The 12076-nt window shown below is 42.0% G+C and overlaps 1 long non-coding RNA gene across 3 annotated transcripts; it reads left to right on the top strand.

Annotated features, from left to right (window-relative positions):
* Positions 1–7524: 7524 nt before the first annotated feature.
* Positions 7525–11304, top strand: LOC138214641 (uncharacterized). 3 transcript variants are annotated; one of them, XR_011179640.1, is made up of 5 exons: positions 7525–8303; positions 8774–8926; positions 9095–9148; positions 9864–10007; positions 10497–11304. It is a non-coding gene; the product is annotated as an uncharacterized lncRNA (long non-coding RNA). The 3 variants fall into 3 exon arrangements; XR_011179641.1 differs by lacking the exon at positions 10497–11304 and having other exon boundaries at positions 7525–8050; positions 8777–8926; positions 9864–10423; XR_011179639.1 differs by lacking the exon at positions 10497–11304 and having other exon boundaries at positions 9864–10423.
* Positions 11305–12076: the final 772 nt, after the last annotated feature.

Raw genomic sequence — 12076 nt, 5'->3', positions numbered from 1 at the left:
TATGTTGCCTATAATTTGGCCTTGTTTAAGGACCCACAAGTTATCAATAGCACTTTACAGGTGACATTGCATTTTGTGAGGGGCAATCAAAAAGTTCAGACTGTTCCTGTTGTGAGTAAATCGATCACAGGGTGACATAAGCAACACGTTCAGACTCAAACTGGCTCCGTGTCTCCTCGTCATCCTCCTGATTTGTTTTGGTAATTCATCCAGAATCATCTTTAATACAGCAGCTTTGATGACTTGTCACAGATTGTCACAGGAATGAGTTCACTGGTGTTTTTCTAACACATGTTCCTCCTATATGTTTACATCGGTGTATTCAGGAGGACTTGTGTACCTAACCAGTGTTTACATGGAGATGCTGCAGACCAAGCTGACACAGCTGCAGGAGGAGATGCACTGTCTGACAAACAGATTTTTTTCCGTTGGCAGATTCAATGCCAAATTTTGCTCTGGAATCACTGGGTAATTCATCTTCATCATCATCTTCATTTGTGGCCTTTGATGGTGATCTTGTTTGGAGAATTTGAACCGTTTGTGTCTGTTCGGTGTGTTTGTGTGCAGGTGCCAGTATCCATCGTCAGGGTACCTCAGACACTTATGAAGCCAACATAGTATTGTACTCATTGTGGGGTATACCTATATTATATAGATATATCCCCCCTGAGACTGTCATCAGGACACCCTCCTCACCTCTGACTCCTGGTCAATGTTGGCCCTTTGCTGGTGGACAGGGACACATGTTAATCTTGCTGTCCCAACCATTGACTATCAGTCATGTGACGCTGGGTCATATTTCACACCTGCAGTCAACCGATGACTTCCTTTCCAGCGCTCCGAGAACGTTTACTGTCTACGTAAGTCACATATTTTCCATTAACCTCCCCGGAGCTGTCCTGTAGCTGCCGCTCACTTTCACTTGTACACATGAAGTGAACCACAAGGTTCTCAATGTCTGTCTCTCTTTCCGTCTCTGTCAGGGACTGAGGACAGAAGACGAAGAGCAGATCCGATTCGAAAACAAAAAAGAAAAAGGAAATGAAAGACAATATTGAAAAGCATTGTTTTACTAATGTATTGACCAAATATATTGAACAGGTGAACCAATAAATTGACGGCCTTTAAACCAAATCAATTATTGTCTTAATTAACATATTCACGTATCACTTTCACCGTCACTTCTCGGACATATTCAGTGCAGAGGTCCGCTGTGATTTCAAACCTGGACTTGCTGAAAACACCTTGTCATACAGAGAAATGTCAGGTATCATCTGAACAGACAAGTTCAGGTGTTTATATGGATCTACAGCACATTGTGAAGGATCCTGACTTTGGCAATTATTTAATTGAGGCCTCAATTGAATAATTGCCAAAGTCAGGATCCTTGGTACCGTGGTACAGCGTGTACCACACTGGCTGCGTGGCGTCTCAGCTTGTTGCGCGTGTTGGTAATGGTGTGTCCACACCGGCCGCGTGTCAGATAATATTTGATAATGATAATGATGCTCTCACTCATTTGTGGACGGCGAAATGAAATGAAGCCACTGTGCGATTCTGTGCTAGGCTATGTTTACAACAATATAATATATGTATTCCATATTATATTTCTTATATGAAATCTCATATTAATCAACTATTAATCCTCAGGCTATGCAACAGGCTGTTTCTGCTGAGGTCAGCGATCCTGTTGGGGTCAGCATGGGGTCAGCATGCTGATGCGCATAATAACAAGGCCACAGGCCATTACCGGGCGGTAACGGTTGATGGCATGACCACTAGTTTGATCTTTTGTCTTTCTTATCTCTTCCAAGTCATAAAACAGGAATAAGTTACTGACCTGAACAAACACGTCCCCACAAGGCAAGACCCCCACCTCGACCAATCAACAAAGGACACATCACCATACATGATGTTTTGGTTTTCTGTACTATAAGAAGACTGGGTCAGGGAGAGTCAGGAGGTCAGACTTCAGACTTCGTGAACTGACACATACTTTGTTGTTGTCAGGGAAACATAGTCTGGACCCAGAGCTCTGTAAACTGATTGTTCTTTTGCTGTTAAATAAATATCTTGAAGCCTGACATCTTCTCCTATTGCCTCATTAAAGAACACGCAGGACTGGGGGCTGACACATATTGGCTTTGTACTAGCAGGCGCCCGAGTCCAACACCACCCAGCAAGAGTTACGCACACAAGACACAGCCAGTGTGTACCGCGCCTCAGAGTAGCGGAGGGGGAGATACTTTACGCAGAGCGTAACGTCGACGTAACTTCAACTTCGATTCTCTCCACATCACAGACGAGGCACCAACCTTTTAAGAAAGCTCAGGTCACGCAGTTTCCGGGGATATCCGCTTCATCTCTCCATGATGAATACTCGCTGCATGTTCTGCCCTCAGGACTGGGGAACTGGCGCCCCCTCCTGGGCCCTTTTAGATTGTGTTGTTAATTAGCCTAATTTTGACATGCACTTTGACCTGGAACAGGAAGTTCGCCACGTGGTAATTTTAGGGTAGATGGTCTCAGGAAATCATCCCCTGCCATCCTTCATGTGTTTGCACCTTCGAAAGCGTAGTCTCTAAGTATTTGTTTAGCACATACCACAGAGTAGCATTTTAGTCATATTTTCTTCTTGTGTATATTTTGTAAAGGTTAGATTTGTATCCATAACCAGTAGTTGTTACACTATAAGTTTGACTGCTACAGAAGCGTAGGAGTTACATAAAGTTCAATTTGTAGTGTGTAATTGATATGCATCTTGCTCAGCGTGTTCTTCTGTTTGTTTTCGTTTTACTCCTATTTGATTCGTGTAGGTCGGTGCTGCACAATAAAGCATCTGGAGCTTGGACGCTACATCCTGACTCCCCTATTCATTTGAATGGAGTTTGGCTTACTGCTGAATTGGGTACCTATTTACACACACACAAGGAGAGCGGTTGCACTCATCGGGGTCTGAGGATTAACCTTTGCCACAGTGCGCACTTCAGGGGACGAAGCAGCCTCAGTAACAGCAGCCCACGCTGCTGCAAGCATTTTTTTTTAACCATAGTTACTCGTGAGGAAAACATTTTGACAAGTGTTCCTTTTCTGTCTTCCACCTCAGACAGACTTAATGTTTTAATTTCCGCTGTTGTCAATTTGTTCTTTTTATTTTTTACTCTTCCCTCTTTCTTCACCGCTTTCCTCATGACACAGCTCCAGACACAAAATGTCCTTATATGGAGAAGGGGGGGCGTGTCATTATGCTAATCGCAGAGCACTTAGGCTGCCAATTTAGAATGATTCTGATTCACTAACATATGCAGGGTGGCGACAACAACATTGTCCGGTACGCAGGTTTCATGAATCCCACGGTGATTTTGCGTGTGCACTCACTTTGTGTGCAAAGTAAGAACATTTCTACGCTCTTATTAGTGCACGAGGCCCAACGTGAGAAAAGCAATATGGGAAAAATTTTAAACTTTGTTGTTTGTCTTCATATTTCTACATTTATTTATCTATTCCTTTATTTATTCCCTTTTGTATGTTCACAGTCATTTCCTTATTCTTTTACAGATTCATTCTTTGTTCCTCTTTATTACTCCTATCGCTCCATAGATGACATCTTCACTGCTGAAAACAAATTGATCCAACGTCTTTGCAGGTTTCAGTGTGATTGAAGTTTGACACACAAAGTTGCAGGATGCTCCAGCTAGTTTGAGAAATTGGTTGGTCTTGACGTCTCATTCAACAAATATTGATTGTGTGCTTCAAAGGAACACCCTGGTGGATTGTCTAACACGTTGTGAGATACTCTTTGTTACACTGGAGGCGAGAGAAAATCTCTGTCAGGATGATGTGTTTCTATAAGATCTCTGAAATATGATGGATCCTGGTCATAAAGACCTTTGTCAGTCACCAGGAGAATTTTAAATTATATTCTTGATTTAACAGGAAGCCAATGAAGAGAAGCTAAAACAGGAGAAATATGATCTCTTGCTAAATCAGTACTCTTGCTGCAGCATTTTGGATCAACTGCAGTACTTTTAATGAGTACTTTGGACATCCTAACAACAAGGAATTACAATAATCCAGCCTGGAAGTAACAAATGCATGAATTAAATTAGCAACAGAAAGACTGTTTGAAAGTATGCAGCTATATCCCCTATGTCCACTCCATCATGTTGAGACGAAGCTGCAGATCTCTTGCTAAGAGAAGGCAGAGTGATGCAGCCACAACTGCTGGCTTTTACATCCCACCATTCAGCAAGACCATTGAGAATAAACACCTTTGCTTTTGGACTGTGTATAAGATGACCTTGTTTGTTTGAATCTGGTAAAGCACTACATATGTTCTCAGTAAATTTGTATCTTTGTGAATTAATCCATAAATATGTTTTCTGGACATTTCGGAAGAAGCCGTAAACACACAACCCGGTATTACGGCAAATTATGAAAAATAGACAGCCCAAAGCGTGGCTATCTCATGTTTTGCTGTGATACTGGGTTGAAACACAACACAGACATAAAGATATATCATATTAGGAAGTTGTGGTAGTGGGGTTCGGTTTGGCTCAGCTGCAGGGGGGACAGAGTGGGGGAGTGGTTCAGGGAACGGTGCCGGAAAGAGGCTTGATTAGCCCGGCTGAACTCGTATACTGATTGTCTCTCTCTCCTCATATAAGCCAACAGTGATACACTGGAAAGGAGGGCTGGAGACACGGACGGACAGAGTGACAGGCGCTGCGGGTGCGCTCGGGGGCACGGCAGCACCGCGCACACACTGTGGCTGATCGTAAACTGTGGTAAAATAAAACCAATTGAACTGTACCAGTGCTGGATGGTGTGATTTGTGCCACAGGAACCCACCATAGAAACAGTCGTCCGTTACAGAAGTATCGTGAGCAGTTGAGCTACGAACACATTCAGCAGACACAGAGCGAAATGAGTTGATTCTGGAAACCTGAGGAATGTAAGTCCAATATTCACTTTTGTTTTATTTCTTGTTTGATGACCAGACTCCTGATAATGTCTTCCTGTTGTTTCATGCTGGGAAGGTATGATTGTGTTCTGGGGGCAAATATATGGATGTATAGCCAATAACTCTGAAATAAAATGTTAGAATTAATCTTGATCCTGTGAATTAGTTTGGGACATCCTCTCTTTCCTTTAGTCTCCAGATAACCGTTTATCATTATAAGCTTTTCTTTTGTTAATCCTATTTACATATTGACTACTGTGTGATTGGGGTAGACACTTTGTGCACACAGTAGGTATCTAAGTTATGAATCTTGTCCGCAGTGTGGATCATGTTATAATGTTTGTAGGATGTAGGGCCGAGCGAGTACACCATTATCTGCATCTGTTGAACCAACTAAATTATCTGTATCCTTATCTGTCCTCGGATGAGGGAGGCTTAATCTGGAAGTGGACTGGACTTTGACTGGAAGTTGTTCATTCAAGCCTGAGATTGATATGCGTTGATCAGAAATTGCTGAATGTATTATTTATTAGAAAAAAATATATTTACAAAACTACCAGAATTGAGCTGAAGAGCAACATTATGGCTATTTTCCACTGGTGCCGTGTCCGACACGGCTGCCAGAGTGAATCAGCGTCATTAAAGTCAATGCTTCGTATCCCACCGGCTGCTCCACGGTCCGTCTCACCAGTGTCCCAGAAGCAATAAGAAATAGAAAACAAGAGAGCTTGTCGATTCCGAGATAATAAACAGAGGACAATGGTGTTAACATGCCGGAGCGGCCATGGAGGCAAATGAGCAGATCAGGAGTCCAGAAGGGGTTTCAGATGAAGCTTCATTTATTTTCACCTCACCCCACCACACCACACCACACGTTCAGTTCCCTCTACCAGACTCCCTACACAAACAAACTGAGCTCCTTATATACTCCAATTAGCCCAGACATACCATCTACAGGTAAGTATATATGTCAACAATTAAAATGTACAATAAATATTTACATTATTTCACCAACCCAAAGATATCAATACATAATTTACTTAAATAAACAGATCAACACATATCTTGACTTCCCCCCTACCTGCTTCCTGTGGATGGTACTTCCCGGAACTATAAATGGGTGCTCGAGCCCCCGGGGAACTATTTTGCCTGAACACCCTGGGAAGAGGAAACAGGCAGAGGTGAGTTATTACAATATTTAATGCATCTTTAGCTTGGCAATATATTTACTCTGTTGTTCTGCCACATAACTAATGACACATTATCACAATCAGGTCTGTTCAATCAGTCACTCACAAAACTTGTTTATTTGTTTGTTCCCAGGGAGAACAAAAGGAACGACCTTGTGTCCCGGCCGTGCACCCACAGTGTAACAATAAATACATTTAATAAACTTGTGTGTGTGTGTTCTGTTTTGGCAAAAACCTTCATGAATACGGTCCAGCAGCATAGTTAACGGTGGTGTGTCGTTACAAAGGGCAATGGTTTACTTTATTCTTCTTGAAAAAGGAGAAAGTGACAAACAATAGCGTAATCCCTTTAGGTATTTGGGTACTGTAGTATGGATAAGGGATGGGAAGGAAGGCGATGGCATGGGGGATGAGGGTGTACCCTCGAGGACTCGAGGAGAGGCTTTGTGGTCGCTACAGAAACAGAGAAACCACACAGGAGTTTGAAAGGTCTGCAGCTCAGCAGCATTTTCTGCTGCTCTGCAACAGAGCTGATCAGCCCACTTTCAAGCAGATTCACTGACCTTAGAGGAAATATTGATCTCACTATTCTGAATACAAAGTGACGTAAGTGTTGCTATTTTCTTTATGAACCAAGAAAATCCTCAGGTTAACACCCATACTTTTTTTTTTTTTTTTTTAACATGTATTTCTAGCTTTCCATGAAAGACCTCCTTGGCCACAATGATAGGGCTGGCAGAGTTTTAATTAGGCCATTACCATTAGCTGACTGGAGACCATAAGACACATGGTGTCTCCTTCTGCCAGTGACATGTTGTGCTTTTGTTTTAAATAAATTAAGTTTGGTAATTGAAACAGACAGTGGTTCTTGAGGCATGACTGATACCTGTGGTTTTCTCCTTAATTACTCAGCATGGCAGTCTAAGCCCTTGAAGCACAAATAAAACCGTTCATGTCTTGACTTGGAAAACAAATGAAGGCAGGCGGCCGGGTGGGAGACCCCTGACAGACGCCGGCGTCGATGTGATTAACTGTCAACTAACTGGCAGTTCGCACTGCTCTGTTCCACCGACATCCTGGACGTGAGGGCTCACCTCCTGATGGTAATATGGTCCCTGCTGATAAATGATGGAAAATCCCAAAGCTGTTGCTGGCAGTGCTGGCTTTGTTCAGTTATTTAAAGACCGTGTAAAGTGAATTCCAAGATTTGCTATTATATACATATATATATATATATTGATTATATATGTGTGAAATGAGTTGCTGAAAGCATGTGCAAAGTTAGAAAACGTTGTCGCACTGAAATGTGGTTAGACCGTTGAACAGTTTCTCATCCGTCTTCAGCTTAGGAACTTTTAGGCGGAGCTGAAACTCATCCCCATTACGTCACCAAGCCACCGCACAGACATTTCTAAAGCCTTCTGCATGGCTCCTCCTCTCACACGGTGAAACGGTATAAAACCCTGCAGCTCATTTGCATAAGAGGTCATCCCACTGGACTTCAGTTCTACTCCTGCCGTAGTCAGATTGTTATTGTACATCAGCTGCTACAGGACGTCTCCCTCCACCTGGAAGTTCATCTTTCCTGGAAGCAAGAACCTCCAAAGCAGCGCTGCATCGCTATTTAAATGTCCTACTGATGAAGAAAGGAAAAAGAGGTGGATTGATTTCATGAAGAGCCTCGCTGATGGAGAGTTTAGGATTAACACCAACAGCCGCCTCTGCAGGGACCATTTCATGGCGGATAGTTTCAACTTGGACCGGAGACGGACAGAGTTCACGGACGCACCGCTCCTCCTGCAGCAGAGAGCCGAACCGAGCTTCACCCTCCCGGCCGTTCATCCTCCGGACGCACCGGCACCGTCCACCGCCGCCAGCAGTCCACCACTCAGCATAAGTTCTGTGTGCTTGTTATAATTATACTGGATAGCTTTTCCACAGTAACTCTGTTAAATTTGGTCTTCTGTTGAGCTCGCAGCCGAGCAGAGTTCAGAGGAAAATGCTCCGATAACGGCTCCACTGCTGATTTTTTTTTATCTGTGTCAATATAACTACGACAAGGAACCATAATGTATGTAATTCTGTATTTTACATGTCGGGGTGACGGTGAACATGGACCAGAGGATATCTTGTCCTCCCAATTAATGAAGGTTGTTGTTTTTGTACTCCGGTGTAACGTTACAATCAGCGACCCTCTCGGTTACATGTACCGGTACCGGTCCGGATAAACAGCCCAACATGTGCAGGAGGCTGCAGAGAGCAGGTGGAGGAGGTGGAGGAGGAGGAGGGGGGGGGGGACATCAGTGGAAGAGAAAGACTTTCAGCTCGACCTGACCAGGCTCAAAGTTTGAACATTATATGTGATATAATGAATTGACGTGATGTAATGCAGCATTGTTCATGTTGCAGTCATTACAGAACTAAATCAACTCCTCCTCTCTTATTATCTCCACTATTGTAATGTAGGTGGTTAGAAGTAGTTGGAGACTCACTGTCTTCTGTCTCTGGTGTCCAGTTTGACTCCTGTGTTACAGCTCAGGGGGACAAACTTCATTTATATGCATCTGTGTGTTTCACTCATTGGAAAATTAAATTCTGATTCTGTTGTGTTTTCATAAAGCAGGCTGCTCCGTCCACCAGAGAGACAGAGTACCAGTGTGACATCATGCATGAAGTCACCGAGAGGTTGGATGTCAGACGGACCGCTTAGTGGGGAAAAGAACTGCAGTCACAGGACTGTCATACTGAACACTGAGCAGCAGAAATAATGCAGGTATGTTACACGTAACTTTCTTAGTTTGTCTTTATAAATACATCTGATGATAGATAAAACATGTATTTATAAAATATATATATATACATTATGACATGACTGCCTAACCTCTGTATTCCTTGTTCCTATCTTGTTTTCTTTTTCCATCCCACCTGCTCACACCACTAGTCTTACTGCAGAGACGGACCTGCACTGGAGACCACCGGACTCAATTCATAACATGTAAGTTGTGGCGTAAGAAAAAAACATTGAATTACTCCAAGGGATGAATAGCTGAGTAAATAACACATTTCCAGAATATTCCAATGTTCAATGTAATTTTAATTCAATTTAATTTATATTCTGCCAAATCACAATATGCTTTTTCAAGGCATTTAACATAGTAAAGTCTGGACAACTGGAGAGACAGTGTTTTGGGGGGGTGACAACCAATACATGTATTTATAATTTAATTAAGAATACTCCATCTTCATCAGGGGACTCTTGGTAAATGCAGAGCACAACACAAGAGGGAATGACAACTGATTGTGCTTTCCCAGATATCCCAGCACCACAACACAAAACCTCTGTAGGCCAGTAGGGAGCACGCCTGGAATGACAAAATAACAGAAACACATCATCATTTCAGATTTATCTAGGTTTGCTTTGGGAAGGGGAGGAGTCTTACATCAGCAGATATCATTATCAGATATCTTTGTTGAAGACACTGATATTAAAAAAGCCTCAAGTACTATTTGGACTATTTAACATGCTGTTTTTCAGATCTGCTACCTCATCAGTTAACTGTGGCTTCTCTCTCTCCCTCTGCTTCTCAGTGTGTCACATGTTCAGTTACTCCTCTGCCTCGGCTAGATTATTGTAATTCCTTGTTGTCAGGATGTCCCAGTGACTCTTTGCACTTCTCCTCACTCGTGTAGTTGTGCTCTTGTTTCTGCAGGTATCCTGAACCTGGAGCTGCATGTCTCTGCTGAGATTACTGGACACACCAACAGTTCCTTGTCTTGGATCGCCATGCCGTTCTTTTCTCACCCTAACGGTCCAGGCAGATGAATGCCCACTTTATGGCTCAGGAAGATTCAGGGTAAAACTGGAAGAACTTATTTTTGTTGAGTGTCTGTAAAAGCACTGTTCAAACGGTAGAGAAAGAGTCCATCGCTCTGCAATATATTAATACAGATCTTTTAATAAAAGCAAAAGAGTGACGGGAAGAAATGTTTAAACTCTAAAACATCATCTGCGTTTGTTCCACCTCTGTCGACTAAAAACCTACATGCACCCTAGTGCTATTAGTTGAATATCATTACTTTTTTTGTGCCTATATATCAAAAGCAAAGGATATTTGTTTTGGATGCATTAATCCATAATGAAGTGAGTCCTCTAATACCTTATTTTTTTACACATGAATGTATGCATGGTGATGTAATCAACAACAAGAATATGATTGTGTAAACACTGCAACTTCACCTTTCCAATTTTTAAAGGTTTTTAAAAATGTTATTTCTACAGATTCAAAATCAATAAAGAAATGTCTTTATTAATAAATTTACGCAGCCTTTTCCTTCCTCTGAAGCGGCCCGTGTTCTGCCTGGTGTTCAGAGCATCCTGCAGGGAGTCGGGTTCAGGCAGACTGGTTCTGGTCCTGGATGGAGAGTGATGCATCGTGGGGCTTCTGGAAACTGCACATCTATTCACAACCTGTTATGTACCAAGTTGTCTCAGTGGAGGGATCTCATACTCTACTGGTTGTAAATGATCATTGTGGAATATGTGTTTTTTTCACATACAACATGAATCTCTTTGCAGCAGATATTCTCTTCCTCTGCGGCCGTCGTCCTGCATTCCCCACCGGCCCACCTGTACATGTACAGTTTCATTAACGGTGTGACTAAAGATACTGTTAACTATTTAATTTATCAATTCTTTATCATGAACAACTAGTCAGTAAAGGTATATAGTTGGTTGACAGCATTGTGTTACTCAGCTGGTACAATGCAAAGAGAAATTCAGCAGTTCACACATAAAACACTCACTGTTTTATGTGAGTCTCAGAAGACTGCTGATTTTCTCACTATTTCAAAGCCTAATTTAACATACTTGTCAGTGTTTTTTTTCATTCAAATTTGGATGGGTAGTTAACAACCCATACTTCTGTGGTGTGATGAACTTAAAACTAATTTTAATTTCTACTTTACACGATCTTTAAAGTTGTTTTTTTTTATTCCAGACTGAGGATGAGAGAAATAAGTGAGGAAGGTCTGCTGATCAGTCAGGCTGGTGGGATAGAAAGATATGACATTTTGCTGGCATTTTGAGCTGACATTTACAGTAATGGTTGTTCATCTTGGTTGTTTCATTATATATGAGGCTGTATTGGGGGCCAGAGTGATTCTGAATGCAGTTCCCCGGCTACAGACACAACCTCTATAGGATGTTGAAGGTTTTGGGTGAGTGACAGCTCTAAAGAAGCTGCAGAGGAGCTGTAAGACTGCAGCTTTGCTGCCATCCAGACAAACGTCTCTTTCAGGGGAGGTCTTGCTTATTTCAGCAAAACAATACCAAACCATATTCTGCATCTGCAACAGCGTGCTCTGTAGTAGAAGAATCCAAGTGCTAAATTTGCCTGGCTGCAGTCCAGAACTGTCACCAGTCTAAACAATATGACACATCATGAAATGAAAAATACAACAAAGGAGACCCTGAACTGTTGAGCTGCTGAAATCTGATCTCAGGCAAGAATGGGACATTTCACTTCCGAAACATCACAAATTGGTCTCCTCAGTTCCCAGAGTGTTGTTAAAAGAAGTCATACACAAAAGGGGTAAACATGACCCTTTCCCAACTTTTTTAAGACATGTTGCTGGCATCAAATTTAAAATGAGCATATATTTTCCTAAAAACAACAACATTTCTGAGTTTCAACATTGGATATGTTATCTTTGGTCTATTCTTAATTTAATATGGGTTTATGTGATTTACAAATCATCGCATTCTGTTTTTATTTACATTTTACACAGGTTCCCGACTTTTTGGGAAATGGAGTTGTGTATTATTGAACCATTTAGCCTCTGCTATTAAGCTTAGCTAAAATATTCACTGTATCTTAGTGAACGACAGAATCAGGTGCTGTTTGCATTAACTTGTACAAATATC

This window comes from Embiotoca jacksoni, unplaced genomic scaffold (assembly GCF_022577435.1).
Source record: "Embiotoca jacksoni isolate LCO1_2020_lvr unplaced genomic scaffold, fEmbJac1.0.p SCAF_7, whole genome shotgun sequence".
Lineage (NCBI taxonomy): Eukaryota > Metazoa > Chordata > Actinopteri > Embiotocidae > Embiotoca > Embiotoca jacksoni.
The sequence above is the reverse complement of the archived record's forward strand: the minus strand, read 5'-3'. Positions and strand labels throughout refer to the sequence as shown.